Consider the following 20,647-nt stretch of genomic DNA (forward strand, 5'->3'; position numbering starts at 1 on the left):
CCTATAATTGGACCTACCTCCCTAACCTGTAATTGGCCGTTTTAAATTTTCTGATGATATGAGGTCGTTTTCCTTCACTTTGCTGGGCACTCAGTGGTCCTTTTCAATCTAGGTATTCATAGATTTTAAGTCTGCCAGTATTCTTGAATCATGTCTTTGGTGATTTGTTTCATACTCTCTCACCCCCACTTTTTTGTCTCCTTTTCCTTTTTTCTTGGCTCTCCAATTAATTGGATGTGAAACTTCCTGTTTATCCAATTTTCTTATTTACTTTCCTGTTTCCCTCTTATTTGTCATTTTCACCTAATATCTTAGATGAGGATTTCTTCCACTTTTTCTTCCAACCCTTATACCGAGCTTTCTATTTCTGCGGCCCTTTTTCTTTTTCTCTTTCTGTGCTTTTTAAAATAGAATATTGGTTTTATCTTATGAATGCAGTGTCATTTTTCCCTTCAGACGTTTATGATAATTTATTTAAAATGTTCTTCTCTTAATGGAATCCCTGTATCCTCTGATTGCTTCTGTCTATGAATTTGCTTTGGCTTCTGTCTTTCATGTCAGAAGATTTTTCCACATGTTTGAACCTGGCTCTGCACTGATACTTAACATCTGGATAATGAAACACGAATTGAAAGCTCTGTGCAAATGAGCATGTGATAGTTGACAATGGAATTCAGTATGGGTGTTCTAGTCCATTCTCTGGAGAAAGTCTATTGTTAATATTTTTACATATTTTATTTTTAGTTGATTTCCTTAGAAACGACTCCAAAATTCCTGTCCAGAGACTCGAAGCCCATCTTTCAGCACTCCGTTTGCTAACCCTAACCCTAACCCTAACCCTAACCCTAACCCTAACCCTGTGTAAACTTGCAGTTATTTCCCCTCAATTCACTGTGAAACTTGGATTCAGTTGTGCAGTGTCCCCCAGTTTAGAGCGTAAATGTGCCTTCTTCTGCTAGGTTGGTGGCAGGGGGCAGTCATTTAACTGAACAGAATATGGAGGATGATCTGAGTGTTTGTTTCTTAAAAAGACTCTTTATTCACCTTTCCCTGCTACTCTCAGGGGTATTTGGTGTTGTCTATTCCCAAAGCTTTGGAGTTCTGCGGTGCAAAACAAATGGTTTCTCAGCTTTTCTCCCTGAGTGTTTAGGATTCAGCTTTATCAGATCTGAAAAGTCGATCATCACTCCTTCACCTGCTTTCCAGTTTCCAAAATTGTCTGCTCGTCTCCTCTGTCATTTTCATTGCCTGTATAGATATACAATTTAAAAACGATAAGTAAAAGTCAAAATGTAAATGTAATGGGGTTTCAGGAAAGAGCAGATGCAAGTACATGCCTTTAACTACTTTTCCTGGGAAATTTCGTTGTGGATATTTTCCATTTTGTACAATCATCAGTTTGTCTCTTAGATACCTGAAACTCTACAATGGTGATTTTGTTTTTGTGGGAGATTCTTCTGTCCCTTCTCAGGGATAGAAGTGGGAGGGGGGAAAGCTTCACATAGACCCACCCATACAGAAACACAGGAGGGGAAAAACAGCATGAGGTGGTAGAAAGGGCATATGCTTAGAGGGAAGAGGCTTGAATTTGAATCTTTGGCTAATTTAACAGGAGTTTCTAATCTTCTTGGCATATAACTATGTTTATTTATAAAATGAAAATAAATCACCCACCTTCAGTTGCAATTTTCAGATTGAGACAAAGTGCTACCTAACACAGAGCCTTGGATGTGATGCCCGGTAGAGGACCTTGTCCATTTTGAGAAGGGACAACACGCGCGGGATCGGGGTGGGGAGGCTGGAGGGAATCCATTCGAGTTGTTTAGATTTGTATAATCACACCTACTTTGTGATGTTGATAAGGGTAAACCAGCTAGCTAAACAGCTAGCTTCAGAAAGCCCCCTCTAAGTTTCAGGTTCTGTAGTTATTTTAACGGTGTGTGTTAGTCACTCAGTCATGTCCAACTCAACTGTTTGCTGTCCCGTGGACTATAGCCCACCAGGCTCCTTTGTCCATGAAATTCTCCAGGCAAGAATACCGGAGTGAGTTTCCATTTCTTTCTCCAGGGGATCTTCCTGACCCCGGGATCAAACTCACGTCTCCCATATTGCAGGCAGATTCTTTACCATTTGAGCTACCAGGGAAGCCCAGTTATTATAATAATCTTACTGCAAAAATTAGGTCACTGAGTCATGCTGGTTTAGTAGTGAAGTGTGCTTTATAAGGACTATGATTTCAGGCTGATTGGGACTTTTTGAGAAAACCCCCAGTGTATGATTACCTGAGCTTGTGTCAACAGTTGTGGGGTGTGTGTATGTGTTTACCTAAAAACTGAGATAGGTATGACAGAGAGGACTTTGTTGACTCATGGATCCAGTTATTATTAGCACAGAGTGATTCTCTTACCAGATCCTGATTCAAAGGGAAACCTTTGAAATGCAGAGCAGTTGAAGAGAAATATAATGATCATACTTGTGAATATTTCATGGAAGACAGCAATCTTCCCAGATTGGCAGAGAGAACTGAGTGGTATAGTTAAGGCCCTAGGTGATAGCACAGTATTTAATAGAGCCGTTCATATAGCTGTAAAGTTGAGTTAGAAGAGAAGATAAAGGCTGTTTCCAATTTACCTGGAATCTTTAGTCTTCACCTGTCTTCTTTTCAAGAAAGGCTAAAGTTTTAAGTGTCATTTCAGTGGATTGTAAACATCACTGTTTCATTACAAAGCCAAACCCCCTATAAAAAAATAATACTGTGACTCCCCTCCCCACCTAAATATCCTTTCTGCAGGGTGGGATTTTTCTTTTTTTTCTTTACTAAATGAAATCTGTCTCTGGAAAGCGCTTCTCTGTGTATAAATAAGTGTAACACTTCCTCAAATGAGGGCTTCTGTAGCCAACTGTACAGTGTGTATCCCCTTTTGGAAAACTAGGAGGACATTTCTGGATTATTTTAAGTCTGACTATCCACATCCTCTCTGAGAACTATGCATCTGTCAGCTCTTCTATGGTTATTAAATAGTGATGGAATGACAGGTGAGAAATTGCGTTAATTGTGCATTGGAGAAAATGCAGCAGTTTGACTCTCTGCATTGACCTTTTTAAAAAATTACTGATAAAACAACACTCATAATCAGTTGTCTGTAGGAAAACATGAAATGGATATTAAGGGTTTTCTTAAAGAGTGGGTATGTGGGTGGGTTGGGAGTGGGTGTGTATTTTAAAATTCTGCTTTCATTAAGGCAAAGCTTTGCTATAAAGTAATCTTGTGCTTTGAAAATTTACTGTCTCTTTTTAAGTGCACGTTTTCCTTTTTAAAGGGATATCTTTCAAAACCTCTTACTTTTTTATTTCAAAAATCATGAATGTTTCTCTCCTGCCTTCAGGGCATCATAAATTTCTTAGGCTTGCCATTCAAGGTTCTCTACCCTCTGACCCCAATTTACTTTCCCCATTTGTCTGTCCGTGTTTTCCTCCATAAACCTTTCCTTTCAGCTGAATGGCAATGCTTAGTGTACCCTATAGGCCTTTCAATTTGGCCTCCATCCCCCAAATCCTCTCTTGCCTCTGTACTTTTCTGCTGCTAGCCCTTCTTTCAGATGTGACTGAAGAACTTTCACTTGCGATTCCTGCCCATGTATGTTGTCAACCCACTGTGTTCACTTTCATGTCCCAGCTGGGTCACTCAGGAATCATTTAGCATCAACTTTTAGTTCATCGTGTACCTCCATTCACCCCATTTAACTCTGTCTAGAATGTAAACTCCTTGAAGGCAACAGGTTTTATATTTGTTTCATAGCATCTCTTTCCTCTAACATTAAAAGATCCATTTATGCATCTATTGCTTGTTCCTGTATTTATCTATCTATGTATCTATCTATTCATCTATCGTTCATGTATTTTCTACTGTCTACGCCCCCTGGAATATAAATTCCAAAAAAAGTTATCAAAAAATTGTGAAGGTTACAGGTGGTGTGTGGCAGGCAGTTTGGCTCTGAAGCCCATGCTCACAGTCACTAATCTATACAGTATTATGATGATGGCCAATGACCCTTGGAAAAAAGCTACGACCAACCTAGGGAGAGTATTAGAAAGCAGAGACATTACTTTGCCAACAAAATTCTGTGTGTCAAGGCTATGGTTTTTCCAGTGGTCATGTATGGATGTGAGAGTTCGACCATAAAGAAAGCTGAGTGCCGAAGACTTGATGCTTTTGAACTGTGGTGTTGGAGAAGACTCTTGAGAGTCCCATGGACTGCAAGGAGATCAAAGCAGTCAATCCTAAAAGAGATCAGTCCTGAATATTCATTGGAAGGACTGATATTGAAGCTGAAGTTCCAATACTTTGGCCACCTGATGCAAAGAACTAACTCATTGGAAAGACCCTGATGCTGGGAAAGATTGAAGGCAAAAGGAGAAAGGAGTGACAGAGGATAAGATGGTTGGATGGCATCACCAACTCGACGGACATGAGTTTGAGCAAACTCCTGGAGTGGGTGAAGGACAGGGAAGCCTGGTGTGCTGCAGTCCATGGGATTGCAAAGTGTCCGACACAACTGAGTAACTGAATTGACTGATAATGGACCCCAACATCTTTCTAATTTTACTTCACCCTCTCAAAGGATACTGACACTGATGATCATTCATTCTTTGAGTGTTACACTTCTCTTGTCTTCCCTAACATCTTTCTTTCTCTGTTCTCCCCTTCCCCCCCAAAACACTTCTGTATTGCTCTCATGGTCCTCAGTTTTGTCTTCATAATTTTCTGTGCTTTGTCTGCAATCATTTTTCTAGTCTAGTACTTTTTGACCTTGGTGACATTTGACACATTACAGTGTCACAATCAGCCATGACATACGTCAAAACCACTCACTTATTCAGAAACATTGAGTTATAAGCTCAACGGACATGAGTTTGAGCAAACTCCAGGAGATTGTGAAGGATAGAGAAGCTTGGCATGCTGCAGTCCATGGGGTTGCAAAGAGTTGGACCAGACTTAGCGACTAAACAGCAACAATAAGTTCCTGTGAATCATTTACATTTTTAAATAATTGGACTCACCTCAATGTTACCATTATAAGGATGTCATATTTACTCATTTGCATTTTAATGGTGGGTGCTTCTTTGTGTTGGGAAAGGTGAAATGAGAGTTAGCTGGAAGTCAGTTGCTAATAATTCATAGTCAATTTTATGTTTGCTGAAAATATCCAGGACCTGTGGTTATTGATGTGGCATTGATAGAGCAATTTTGAAATATTGTAATTTGTTATCTGTGGATGTATACTTATATTTGTTTCCTTGATCTTTACCCTTGGACATATTTTGAATAAGGAAGAGAAATGAAGAAAGCATGCATGTTTATCCACTTAGAACAGAACTGAGGAGACTCTGTAGCTACGGTTTCCCAATCAAAGGCAATGTGATTATCTAAGGATGTGTGCGATAATATTGTTTATACTAATATAAACATAAGCATAAATTTATGCATTATACTTTTAAACTATGAAATATGGGTTATTTTTATTAGTACATGCTTATTTTTAAAAATATTACCTGTAGAGGTATGAATGGGATCTTTAAAAAATATTTTATGTAATTTTTATATTGTATTAGCCATATATATTTTTCCGTCCATAAAGTTATATTTGAGATCAGTGAATAGATGACTTAACTAATCATTTGCAGGTAAAATGCTTTTGTAAATATGATCCACAGAAACAGTTTGAGAATTCTGTGCTTTATTTGGCCAGCTGCTTTTGTTCGTATGCATGTGTGTTTGCTTTTCATTACAATCTGAGTATACTCCTGGGATTATGTCTCATATGAATGCCATTCATCATCTGTCACGGCAGAAGCAAAGTTGAAAACCTCTGCTTGATGCTATTTTGTATACTTCTGTGTAGTGAACTCTCTTCCACAAGTTGATGACTCCTGAATCTGCCATTACCCACAATCCTTTCTCTGGAACTGCAAAGTCATTTATTAAGCCACCCACTGGGCATCTTTATGTGGCTGTCTTACATCTCCCCAAACATGTCATGTCTGAAACTGAACTCATTTTCTATCTTATGCCCCCAACCCAGCTGCTCTTTATTCAGTGTTGTACCTTTTCATTGATTATATTATCATTCACCCAGTTCATTTAGAACATTAAGAAAAATATTCCATGTCTCCAAGGTCAATAGCCTAGTCCTGTTTATCTTCTAAATATCCCTGAAAGCATTTCCATCTTTCCTCAGTGCCTTCATCTTAGTACAACTGCTCATCATTTTTTGCTAGAACTATTTCATAGCCCAGTGGTTCTCAAATTTCAGCATGTTTCAGAAGCATTAAAATACAAGTTGTTGGGTTCCCTACTGCAGACTTCAGATTCAGTATTTTCAGGGATAGTTCTAAGAGATTGCATTCCTTCCCAGGTCAGGGTGGCCCTGATGCGTCTGTGTTGGGGATCACTTTGAGAACCAGCATCACAGTCTGTTAACTGGCCTTCCTGCCATCAGGCTAGTCACCTTACTAATTATTCTCCAAATTGCTTCCAATTTGGGATCATTTTTAAATGTAAACTGTATTATCCCCCCCCCCAAACCTTTTTACTATCTCAGCATCACACTTAATAACAACTTTAGTTGAACTCTTAGCACTCAATATGTGAAACCATGGCACTCTTATTATTCTTATACCCTATTGTAATTTTGTCCCATTGAGACTAAGAGCTTTCTCTAATGTCTAGGGATGTTTGTAGGTTAATCTGGCCATTAAAATTTCAACTACTCTCCAATTTATTCTCCTAGTCTCAAGGCCTCCTTCCTTCTTTATCCATACTTTTAAAAGATTTATGTCCTTTCCAGGGATGAGAAGAGGATTGGGGTGTATACTTATATAATAAGGGGTGGCCCATTGGTAGAAAAAAAAATTGTGTAGTTGGGTCTGAGTTATTTTTCTGCCAGTCTTCTCTCCTGGTATTATCCCCTGCTCTGGCCTAAGGCACTGGTGGTGGACAGCAATTATGCATCTTGTGTGCCATATTAAGTGACAAACAGGTATCTAGATGGCTCCTCCTCTATTGCCATTTAAGATCAGTTTTTAGAAAGGAGCAGTATTGCTTCTTTCCTTTATTCCCGGCACATGCTGACCCAGACTTGTCCAGACCTTGTGAGGATGTAAATGCAGATCCTTACTGCTCAAAGTGTGATAAGGGGCCAGTGGAATCCAGAATACACACACTGAATTAGAATGTAAATTTCAATGATATCCTAGGCTGATCAAGTTTGAGAAGCTCTGGCCTCTCTTGGACACCTAAAAATATTCACATCTCCTGTTGCCATTCTCTCTTCCTTCATAATAGGTGAATTTGTAGAATCTATGTTAGCCAGTTTCTTCATCCATAAAATGGGAATTATAATGCTTACCTTGGTGACTTATAATGATGTATGAAATTATTCAGCACAGTACCTTAGATGTGGTAGGTGATCTATAGTAGTAGCCATTATTAAGTCTACACCTCTCATCTTCTTGACTTTTAACAGTTTTTTGGAAGTCTTCATAATTGAGTCACCTACTTCCCCAAACAAATACTAATCTACGTCAGGGGTGTTGATGCCTGAAAATTAAATGAGAATGGGATTGTAACTGGTTTAAAATTAAAGATATGTGTAATTTTCAATTAAATTGCATAAATGATATAGTTTTGGGAAGCTAAGAGTTTCCCTGCCTTCCAGGGTTGAGTGGTTGATTTATAGAAATATCAGGTATTAATGCTTGTAGCTCTGATCTGGGAGAATATATTAAAAGACACTCCATATCATAGTGAGAAGGGAAACACAAATAAAAAACAAAGTGAGATACTATCAAAACCTATTAGAATAACTAAAATTAGAAGTATAATAATACCAAGTGTTGGTGAAGTTGTAAAGCTGTAATTTTCTTACACTGATGGGGATATAAAATAGTACAGCCGTTTTGGAAAAGTGTTCAACAGTTTCTTACAAAGTTAACAAGAATAAAAGGAATAAACTCTAGCCATCATAAAATCAGGAAAGACGTGGTTGAACTCAACAACACCATCACCAACTGGGTATAATTAACATCTATAGACTCATCCAACAACAGCAGAATACACATTCTTCTGAAGTTCTCATGGAACATTCACCAAGACAGACCACATTTTGGACCACAGAACACACTTTAACTAATCCAGAGAAACTGAAATCATACAATGTGTGCACTCAGACCACAGTATAAATAAAAACTAATAATATAAAGAGAGCTCAAAAAATCCCCAGATAAATTAGATTAAACAACACATTTCTAAGTAACATAAGGGTCAAAGTCAAAGCTTCAATTTTTTTTTTTTTTAATTTTGAGCAAGATGAAAATGAAAACACAACTTAAGAAAATTTGTGAGATTGGTGAAAGCAATGGTTCTGGGGAAATACATATTAATGAATGCATATAGTGGAAAGGAAGAAACATTTAGCATCGGTAATCCAACTTCCACCTTTGTTGTTGTTTAGTCACTAAGCTGTGTCCCACTCTTTGCAATACCATGGACTGTAGCCTGCTGGGCTCCTCTGTCCATGGGATTTCCCAGGCAAGAATACTGGAGTGAGTTTCCATTTCCTTCTCCAGGGGATCTTCCCGACCCAGAGATTGAAACCATGTCTCCTGCATTGCAGGTGGATTCTTTACCGCTGAGCCACCCAGGAAGCCCAATTTCCACCTTAGGAACCTAGAAAAAGAAGGGAAATTAAATCTAAAGTAAGCAGATGAAAAGAAATATTCCCATGAAATTGAAAAGAAAAAAAAATTAATAGATAAATTCAACAGAATCAAAAAGTGATTCTCTGAAAAGATCAGTGAAGGTGATAAGTATCAAGCCAAGCTAATTAAGGGGAAAAAAGGACACAAATTACTACTTTCAGAAAAGAGTGGATATCTCACTACAGATACTTTGGACATTAAAAAGATAATAAAAGAATACTATTAACAACTTTTTTTCTCACAAATTTTTTATAACATAAATGAAAGGTAGTAATTCCTTGAAAGACCCATGTTGCCAGAACTTGCACAGGAAGAAACAGACAATCTGAATACATCTATATATAGATTTAAAATTGACTCAACAAATTAAAAACCTTCCCAAACAGAAATTTCCAGGCCCAGATGCATTCACTGATGAATTCCACCAAATGCTTAAGGAAGAAGTTATACCAGTTTTCTACGATATCTTTCAGAGGATAGAAGAAAAAGGAATATTTTATAACTCATTCTATGAGGCCAGCATTATCCTGATTACAAAGCCAGACAAAGACATTACAAGAAAGGAAAGCTGCAAACCTATATCTATCATGATCATAGATGCAAAAATTCTCAACAAAATGCTAACAAATTGAATCCAGCAATGTGTAAAAAAAATTACACACCACAATCAAGTGATATTTATCCCAGATATACAGGGTTGTTTCAAGAGTCAAAAAATTATTTAGTATGATCCATCACTTCAACAGGCTAAAAAATAAAATGATCCTATCGATAGATGTAGAAAAGCATTTGACAAAACTCAACACTCATTCATTATAAAAAGCTCTCAATAAATTAGAAGTAGAGGAAAACTGCATCAACTTGATAAAGAATGTTGTAGTTTAGTCGCTAAGTCGTGTCTAACTCTTGGGACCCTATGGACTGCAGCCTGCCAGGCTCCCCAGTCCCTGGGATTTCTCAGGCAAGAATACTGGAGTGGGTTGCCGTTTACTTCTCCAGGGCAACTTCCCAACCCAGGGATCCAACCTGTGTCTCTTGCATTGCAGGCAGATTCTTTATCACTGAGCCACCAGGGAAGCCCTGTGATAAAGAATACTTACAAATAATGTACAACTAATACCATAATTTGTAATGAGAAGCAGAGTTTTCCCACTAAGATCAGGTCCAAGGCAAGGATGTCCCCTTTTACTACTCCTTTTAAATATTATCCGGGAGTTTCTAGCTAGTATAATAGGACAAGAAAATGAGATTAAAAAAAATATACAGATTGAAAAAGAAAAAATAAAACTGTCTTTGTTTTCAGATGATAAGCTCATCAAGAAACCCTGAAAGAATAAATGAAAAAGACAAAACCCCCAAAACTCCTGGAACTCACAAGTGATTACAAAAAGTTTGCAGGTTACTGGGTTAATATACCAAAGTCATTTGTTTTCTTAATCACCAGTTTCCAACTAAAACTACAATATCATTTACTTTAGCATTTTCAGAAATCAAATACTTTGGTATAAACCTAACAATGTATGTATAAGACCTCTATGAGGAAAACTATGAAACTCTGATGTATGAAATCAAAGAAGTACTAATAAATTAAGAAACATTTCATATTCATGGATGGAAAGACAATATTGTTACGTTTTCAAGGCATCAAATATAGTTTCGATGCAAACTTAATTAAGATACCAGGAAGTTATTTTGTAAATATTGACAAAATGATTCCAAAGCTTGTATTTAAAGGGAAGACCCAGCACACTACTGAAGAAGAACAAGCTGGAGGACTGACAGCCCTCGACTTCAAGACTTACTATGAAGCTACACCAGTCACAACACTGTGGTATTGGCAGAAGGATGGTGGATAAGTCAGTGGAAGATAATAGAGAGCCCAGAAACAGACCCATATGCATAGTTAACTGATCTTTGGAAAAGGAGCAAATGCAGCATGATGGATAGTCTTTTCAACAAGTGGTGCTGAAACAATTGGACATTACATATGCAAAAAATTAATCTGGACACAGCCTTCAAACCTTTCACAAAAATTAACTTAAAATGGATCGTAGATTTCTACTTAATATGTAATACTACAAAACTCTAGGGAAAGTCTAGATGACCTTGGGTATGGCAATGCTTTTTTTTAAATACAACACCAAAGGCAAGATCAATAAAAGAAATACTAAACTAGAGTTCACCAAAATTAAAAGCTTCTGGTCTGCGAAAAGACTTTATCAAGAGAATGAGAAGGCAAGTCACAGATTGGGATAAATTACTTGTAAAAGGCACATGTGATAAAGAAAAATGTTTTCCAAAATATACAAAAAAGTCTTAAAATTCAACAATAAGAAGACAAACAACTAGATTTAAAAAAAATTGGCAAAAACTTTAAAAGAGATATACAGGTGGCAAATAAACATATGAAAAGATGGTCCACATCATATATCATCAGAGAAATGAAAATTAAAATGAGATACCACTATATACCTATTAGAATGGCCAAAATCTCGAACACCTAATGTGGCAAGGATGTGAAACAACTGGTATTCTCATTGCTTGTGGGAATGCAAAATGGTACAGTCATTTGAAAGTTTAGCAGTTTCTGACAAAACTGATCATACTTTTAGCATAGGACTTAGCAATTCAGCTCCTTGTTACTCACCCAAATGAGCTGAAGACTTATGTCCAAAAAAATTCACACATGGATGTTTATAGTAGCTTTGTTCATCCTTGAGAAAAGTTGGAAGCAACCACGATGTGCTTCAATAAATGAATAAACTCTGGTACATCTAGACAATGCCATTTTCAATGCAAAAAAAAAAAAAATGCATTACAGAGCCATGAAAAAACATGGAGGAAACAATGCATTTTACTTAGTCAAAGAAGCCAATCTGAAAAGGCTGCATACTGTATGATTCAAATTATAGGGCATTCTGGGAAGTGCAAAACCATGGCGACTGGAAAAAGATTGGCAGTTACCAATGTTCATGGAGAAAGAGGGATGAAGGAGCAAAACAGATTTTTTAGGGCATTGAAGCTGTGTATAAACCTACAATGATGATACACACCATACATTTGTCTAAATTCAGAATGTACAATATGAAGAGTGAATCCTAATTTAAACCATGAATTTTAGGTGATAACGATGTGTCAGTGTAGGTTTATCAGTTGTAATAAATGTGTAAGATCTTTTTTTAAAAATTTATTTTTTAATTGAAGGATAATTGCTTTATGGAATTTTGTTGTTTTCTGTCAAACCTCAACATGAATCAGCCATAGGTATGGTATAGGAAATCTTCACATCGCAAATCTGTGTATCTTCTATTCAGTTTTTCTGTGAACCTAAAAGTGTTATAAAATATCAAGTCTATTTTTAAATGTATCACATAGATACATTGAATGTGCCTAATGAATTATCCAACTCCAAAGTGTATTGTCTACTCTATAACACACCACATCTCCTGGTAACTAGTACTCTAACTCATAAGAGAGTAAAATGTCTGTCAAAAATAGAATACAAAGGAGAAAACTGTGACCTAAGCAAGAATTTTGCATCTAGAATTCTACCAAAAGAATCCCATTCAAAGCAAGAGGAAAAACACATGTTTTTACATAAATTAAACTAAATCTCCATTTAAAGATCATGACACTCCAGATGCTGACATCTATCAGGCGCTCTGTGAAGGCCACGTTCCCACCAACTGTTCTAGGCCATTCTTGGGAGATTTTCCTTGGCAATGAGACCTCACTGAGGAGCTTTTCTTTTAAAGACAGCATTCTCCCTGCAGCCATGTACGGCGGATGGCACACGGTGACTGTGATTCCTGAGGGTGGCATCGGCCTGAACTTATGCTGCATGTCAAGAATGAGTGCAGACATGCATGTGTGCCCGTGGACTTTGAGGAAGTGAAGATTACCTCCACTTCTAGGTGAAGAGGATGTTCACAATGCCATCATGGCAATCCGTCAAAACCACGTGGCCTTGAAGGGCAGCTTTGAAACTGACTACAACCTGCCACCATCTCACAAATCCAGAAACAGTGTGTTCTGCAGGACTCTAGATCTCTGTGCCAACATCGTCCATTTTAGGAGTCTGCCACGGGTAGAAACCAGACACAAGAATGTAGACATCTTAGTTGTTCGGGAAAACACAGAGGTGAATACGGCAAACTGGAGCACGAGAGCGTGAACAGAGTGGTAGAAAGCCTGAAGATCATTACTAAGGCCAAGTGTTTGCGCCTTGCTGAATACGCTTTCCAGCTGGCCCATCGATGGAGGGCAAGAAAGTGATAGCCAGGCACAAGGCCATCATCATGAAACTGGGAGATGGTCTGTTCCTCCAGTGCTGTAGGGAGGTGGCAGCCCACTATCCTCAGCTCACCTTAGAGGGCATGACTGTGGATAACACCCCCATGCAGCTGGTATCCTGGCCCCAGCAGCTGGATGTCATGGTGTTGCCCAGTCTCTACGGCAACATTGTCAATGATGTCTGCACAGGGTTGGTTGGGGGAGCAGGCCTTGTTCCAGGTGCCAACTCTGGCCACATATATGCAGTGTTTGAAACAGCCGCGAGGCAATCAGGCAAGACTAGAGCCGATAAGAATGTGGCCAACCCTACTGCCATGCTGCTGGCAAGTTGTATTATGCTGGGTTACCTCACGCTCCATTTCTGTGCCACTCCATTCGAACTGCAGTCTTGGCACCCATGGAGAACAAAGACATCCAAACTCCAGACATTGGAGGCCAGGGTACCACATCGGATGTCATTCAAAATATCATGGGATCACATCAGTGTTGCCAGTTACATGGTTAGTGCCTTGGAGGCTGAATTGTCCTCCAAATTCCTTCCTGTCCCACACTTTACATTGCCTTTACCTTACTCTCCCCAGTCAGAAAGCCCAGCCAGCTTGGCGGAGATGAACTCTTGAATAAACTAGCTTCTATTCCAGCTCAGAAGAGGTAGGGGGAGAGAATCAAGTCTGAGTTTGTTTGTTTATTTTGTTTCTTTTTAATGCTGGAAACATTGCTTGTTTAAATTAGCCTTACCTATTGTGCTGTATATGTAGTGAGGAATTATCCTCTATTTTAATCTGCAATTCACACTTCTCTGTGAGATGATACAGTGAATAAATCAGAGCTGTTTGTGGAGTCCCGGACTTTTCCAGAACCTGGCACCCTGATTTTCTCTTATCTAGGTTGTTAAAATTCTGCAAACCAACCTGCAGAGGAGTCTGGCTTCTCTCTAGAGGTTGTTAATGAGTTAATTACTGCAATAAAAATTGCCTAAAAAATATACATTTTCATTTTAATAATAAATAAGGTACTATAACGCTGGGCAGTGCAGAATGCCTCCACTCCCTCCTTGATTTCCCATCTTTTCTCCTGGCCTTGTTTATGTGAGAAAAGGGAGTTTTTGCTGGTGTAATTTTTTGCACACGGACATCTTTGAGCACCATAGGTCTCCTGCAAAGGGGCCTCTTGAATTCCTTCCTTGAGCCTCTAAGCTCAAGAATCTAGACAATAAATTCCCAGTTAATAGGCACTGGGCCCCCAGCTCTCTACTATACAAACAGAATCATGTACTGTAAACTCCATGCTCACTGCCTTACAATCTTCCATGGTTTACTTCCTTTTAATCTCTCAAAGAATGTGCATAAGAAAATGAAAAACACTGAGCTCATTTAAGTGTATACTGTCATCTTATTATATTTTATTTATAGTAATTCTAAGGGCATGGGTGGGAGAAATGCAAAAATGATAATTTTATCAGTGCTGAGAAATATTTATTACTCAAGTGGGAAATAAAAGCAATGATTACAAAAATTTACAGTAGTTTTATCAGCAGGAATAGATTGCTGATAGAAGTGACATTAAGAAAAACAGTAAATCCTTGATAATATTTTGAAAACCTCTGTACTGTAGCTCTTGGATCCTATCATGGTTCACGGAGCACAAGTTAAAGACATTGGACTGAGACCTGAAAAAGTCTTAGTTTCCAAAAGCCTCTGACTCATCATATTACCTTGATATCACCTATCCTTGTTATATATAAAGTCAGGGCTCAGAATGTGAAAAATCAAACACAGTTTGAGAGGATTTAATCTGAGGAGGAAATGACTACTTTTAAGCCTATCTAGAAGTCTTTGTTGAAGAACAAAGCAAGCAGGAATAAGTCAATTGTAAATAATCATGGTATTCCTTTTTTGGACACTAGAAATATCATTGGCCAGCGCTGCCACTGGCCCACGTGGTGCCTTCCTCTGCGCAGATGCACACTTGAAACCAAAGGCATGGTTTGATGAGTGGAAAAGGGATGGATTTGGGGGTGAAGTCTCCCTACCTCCAGTGCTAAATGAATCCATACTACCTTAACTCACTCTGTTTCCTGTTCTCTCGTGGTTGTGAAAATTTATTCACAACCAGTTCAACTGCAGACAGTTGCCCAGATACTGGATTTTATTTGACATTGGGAGTTTATACTGATAGGTGCATTTGAGCTGAAGTTTCCTTTTCTGTTAAAGATGATTGTTTCCAAAATCTTCCCACAGTTTTGGACCAGACTGCTATTAGTATACCAGCAATTATATATACCAGAAGTATATTAGTAAATTAGTGGAATTTTCCCAGTTATCAGTTTGAGATTTTCTTTCCACTGAACTGTGAACATCTTTAGGGCACATACTATGTATTCTTTTTCCTGTCCTCTGTGTCCCCTAGTGTAATGACTTATATATATAAAATAAGTAATATATGTTTATTGAATCAACAAAAATGAATGATATGGTTGATACTACCTAATATTTCTTATATGTAAAGTGAAATAATAACTGTGCCCACCTTATAGACTTGCTGGGAAAATAGAGCAAGAAAATACACATAAAGCTAGTAGCACTCTGCCTGTCCAATGGGAAGTGCTTGATGTAGTTTAGAAATTATTACATTCATTAATATCCATTATATAACAGTCTAAAAGCTACTTCAGAGGAGAACTGGGAAAATGATATTCATCCATTACTATCTTTGGAACTTACTGGACAAGTTGCTTTACTTATTATTATGGGTTTGTAACTGAACTGATTTTCATGGAGAAGGAAATGGCAACCCTCTCCAGTATTATTGCCTGGAAAATGCTACGGACAGAGGAGTCTGGTGGGCTACAGTCCTTGGGGTCACAAAAAGTCAGACACGACTTAGCGACTAAGCAACAACAACAACTGACTTTCAACTAGAGTCGCAAACCGTATCAGTCCCCTTGTCTCTCTCCTTTATTTCTTGAATCCAACCGTCTCTCTTCTTTCTCACTGACACCTCATTCCTCATTAGCTTGTCTCATCTTTGGGAACTTCCCAATCTCTGTTCCTTCTCTACTTTGTGTCTTGCCTATAGTTTAGCCCCCACAAATCTATTTTGACAATGCACTCAACCTGAACTTTCTAAAAGGGAAATAGAATCATGTCACTTCCCTACTTAACACTTCACATCCCACCTGTTTTCTTTGACCTTGAGATAAAGTCAACAGCACAGCATGAAAGACCTTCCATGTTCTGATCTCTGCTTCCTTCCCCAGGGTCACCATTTCTACTCCCTCTCCCATCCCAGTAACAATGCAGTGTAGCACAAGAGTGCAGACAGAGCTCATTGTCAAAGAGGCACGCAGCCTTTCTCGTTCAGGCCTTTGTACGTGGTCTCAGTTCTTCACCCCTTCAGGAGATGATCTACTTGTCATTGTGCTCCTGCTCAGTCATGTCCGACTCTTTGCGACCCCATGCACTGTGGCCCACCAGGCTCCTCTGTCCATGGGATTATCCTGGCAAGAATACTGGAGTGGGTTGCCATTTCCTCCTCCATGGGATATTCCTGACCTAGGGATCGAACCTGTGTCTCCTGCCTTGGCAGGCGGATTCTTCACCACTGAGCCATTTGGGAAGCCTGTCTCCTAGTGTAATGTGTAGGACAGTTTAATGTTTTTTGAACACTTAACCTATGTTAGGTACTGTCCTAAATGGTTTACATACATTAACTTATTTAATCCTCACATGAGCCAGTTATATTGACAAGGAACCTGAAGCACAAAAGAGGTAACTGACCTGTTTAAGGTCAATCAGAATGTAAATAGTGGAACCAGAATTAAAATCAAGCCAGTGATACCAGCGGAGTCTAAACCACCATTACTAAATTGTTTCCCCAAATTTTAGGTGATCTAGATAGCCTGGGTGGAGAAGGCAATGGCACCCCACTCCAGTACTCTTGCCTGGAAAATCCCATGGACAGAGGAGCCTGGTGGGCTGCAGTCCATGGGGTCGCTAAGAGTTGGACACGACTGAGCAACTTCACTTTCACTTTCACTTTTCATTTTCATGCACTGGAGAAGGAAATGGCAGCCCACTCCAGTGTTCTTGCCTGGAGAATCCCGGGGACAGGGGAGCCTGGTGAGCTGCCGTCTCTGGGGTCGCACAGAGTCGGACACGACTGAAGTGACTTAGCAGCAGCAGCAGATAGCCCAGGATGAAAAAGTCAGAATAACCAGATAATCAGGGTAATAGTGCCTGAATCAAGCATCAGATATTGAACATAGTAAATGAAGTAGTCAAACTAATTTGTTGTAATAACAGATAACAATAGACAACATGTGGAAAAGAAATGATATGTTTTTGAAATAAAAGAATAACTAAAATGATGATAGGAAGTGGAAAAGAAATGTTGAGTCTTGCCAAGAGGAGAATTTTGAAGAAATGTATCCAGTTTCTGAATCATTATAGAGATTCTAAGCAAGTGACAGTATTCCTGGGAGTTCAGCTGGGAATATGCAAAGTAACTGTGGGAAACTTATTACAGAGCTTGAAATTTTTGAATGGGGACACTGGGTCCTTGAAGTTTCCCTGACAACTTGCATAAACTGGGGACTCAGTGTGGAGTTGTCTTCACATCAGAATGAATTTGCTTATGCTGACATGGGAAGCTACATATATTGCATTTGTGATTGCTCCAAGAAATACAAGGAAAAGAGAAAGGAGACATATTTAAAATGAAAAATAAATAAAAGACTCAACCTCACAAAGCAATTTAAAAATTGAAATAGCTTGTTACCAATTTTGTAAATGCTTGAAAACCAAATCAGCCTGGGTGAAAACAACATCTACCAAGGAAGATACTAGCCTGGGCTCTAATCCGCTGAAGCATCTGGTTTGCTAGAGTTAATGCCAAATTTAGTTTATGCCAAATAGATGTAAATGAATGAATGTTGCTGCAAAGGAGAAAGGAAACATTATATATGTTCAAATACAAGGTATTTCCCCCCTTTTTAATCCCTCAGAAGAAAGGAATTTTCCTAAATTCAAATGTTTATCATGTTCTTACATTACCAGGTGTTCTATCAGTTCTTTCATTTTGAATGACAAAGTATTTGGAGGAGGGAAAATAGTGGCATTAGTTACGCCAGTTTGGAATTTTTATAGGAATTATCTGGAGAATAAATTTTAAAAAGAGGCAAAAAAAAAACCAAAAAACCTCCTCAGCAAAAGATGAGTCATTATTCCTGGAAGCATGTTGTGATAGTTGCAAGTACTTAATGTCATTATATATGTGGCATTAAAAAATCACTTAATAACAAATTGCAGGGTGTTTTTGTCACCTTGTAGAGCTCACATATATTTACCTATTAGACAAATGGGGAAACAAATCCTAATATTATACAATTGGACTCTTGTGACTTTGCTTAAAATATCCAAAGAAAGCATCAAATACAGATTCATAAAAGTGCTTTACCTCAAACAACTTAGGCAGATTGGAAGATGATAGTTTTGGAAAACTTTAGAGAACTTGAAAAATGGCTCTGGGTTGGGGAAGACCTTGAGGTCAAGATTCATGGGAAGAGAGTCAATGAAATTATTTCAAGATGTCACGGTAAAGGAAAAAGTAATATTTTAAAATTTATCTATTATTTAATATTACCTATTAAATAATGCATTTAATACAACTATGCATAATAACTAGATCCATAAATGAAATGTTATGGGTAGATAGTTGTCTATTTAAGATGTCCTGTAAAATTATTCAGCTTTGCCCAGAATATTCGTTTCTTCCTTTTTTCTTTTTTAGATCTTATCATTTATAAAAAGGGACTGTTCCTTATATTTGGGGTTGTCTCCTATTCAGGCAGACTTCCATGGTAGCTCAGTTGATAAAGAATCTGCTGGCAGTGTAGGAGACCCAGGTTCAATCCCTGGGTCAGGGAGATCCCATGAAGAAGGAAATGGTAACCCACTCCAGTATTTTTGCCTGGGAAATCCCATGGACAGAGGAGACTGGGGGGCTACAGTCCATGGGGTCACAAAAGTTGGACACAACTTGGCTACTAAACCACCACCACCTATTTAGGCATTTATATTATCTCCTCAATGTAACATGGAAAATGGGAAAAAGGAAAGAAAATAGATTTTAAAGTTATTGTGCAGAAATGTATAATAGCAAAGGAAGAAGTCAAGATTTCTAGATGTATAAGTAGTATTGTGGAAAGAAATACAAATGAATTTCAAATGAAATTATACTAAACTCTTTAAGGCTGTGGCCAGAATACATGTAGGGTACATCATCTAGTTTTGATTTTTCAAACTGATAAAAAATGTAATTTCTGTGAAAAACTATGGTGTCAAAAATTAACTATATGCCAGATATCATAGAAATATTTTGGGAAGCCTGATTTATAAAGAACGTGTTTACTCTGGGGTAAGATACATCTCAGGGATTGATCCTTTTCAAGGTATTCATGCTGTGATAGAATTAGGTTATTTGGGTGCCAATTTTATTCTTGCCAGTGGCAAGATATACTTGTGTGCACAATCGCTTCACCCATCTGTACTTTTCCTTATTCACTTGTTCCTCAGTGGTGTTTGTCCTCCACTGAACACTTGCTTTGAGCTGGGTGCTATGCAAACTGCTGAGGGTGCAGCTTGCCAATCAATGTCCTTTGTCTTTAGGATCTCGAGGGGCAGAGGGAATCAACAGTCACCCAGGACTCATAGGCTTACTTCATTTTGTCATATACTACATTATTGTGTTTTTAACAAACTGAAGGTTTTTGGCAGCACCGCATCGAGCAAGTCTGTTGGCACCCTTCTTTCAGCAGCATTTTCTTACTTCATGTCTCTGTATCATGTTTTTGGTAAAATTTTTGCGATATTTGTGTGATCTGTGCTCTTTGATGTTATGATTGAAAAATGATTATGACTCACTGAAGGCCCATTTGATGGTTAGCATTTTTTAGCAATAAAGCATTTTTTTTCCATTTATTTTTATTAGTTGGAGGCTAATTACTTTACAATATTGTAGTGGTTTTTGTCATACATTGACATGAATCAGCCATGGATTCACATGTATTCCCCATCCCAATCCCCTCTCCCAGCTCCCTCTCCACCCGATTCCTCTGGGTCTTCCCAGTGCACCAGGCCCGAGCACTTGTCTCATGCATCCAGCCTGGGCTGGTGATCTGTTTCACCCTAGATAATATACATTATTTAGTCAAGTTATGTACCTTGTGTTTTTAGACATAATGCTATGGTGCACTTCATAAACTCCTATATGGTGTAAACATAACTCTTGTATGCACTGGGAAACCAAAGCACCTGTGTGACTTGCTTCATTGTAAGTTTTGCCTTATTGTGGTGGTTTGGAACCAGACTTCCAATATCTCTGAGGTATGCCTATATAATGGAGTGTGATGAGTGTTGTCATAGAGATATATGCAAGGTGCTATGAGAGCACAGAAGAGGGGAAATCAGACAGTTCCCTAGAGTAAATTGTGCCTCCAGTTGGGGGTAGAAGGGATAGAAATGGAGAGAGCAAAAAGAAGAAAGGCAAAGTAGGAGACAGAAGGGGAGGGCCCTATGAGAGCTACCATCACAAG

At 38.4% G+C, this 20,647-nt stretch overlaps 1 protein-coding gene and 1 pseudogene across 2 annotated transcripts in view; both read left to right on the top strand.

The window, feature by feature from the left end:
• The window catches only part of NELL1 (neural EGFL like 1), a 1,027,621-nt gene that overhangs the window by 671,207 nt on the left and 335,767 nt on the right, over positions 1-20,647 (top strand). The window lies entirely within an intron of this gene.
• Positions 12,389-13,558, top strand: LOC122677185 (annotated as a pseudogene).

The sequence above is a fragment of the Cervus elaphus genome, chromosome 2 (assembly GCF_910594005.1).
Source record: "Cervus elaphus chromosome 2, mCerEla1.1, whole genome shotgun sequence".
In the NCBI taxonomy this organism is placed as follows: Eukaryota; Metazoa; Chordata; class Mammalia; order Artiodactyla; family Cervidae; genus Cervus; species Cervus elaphus.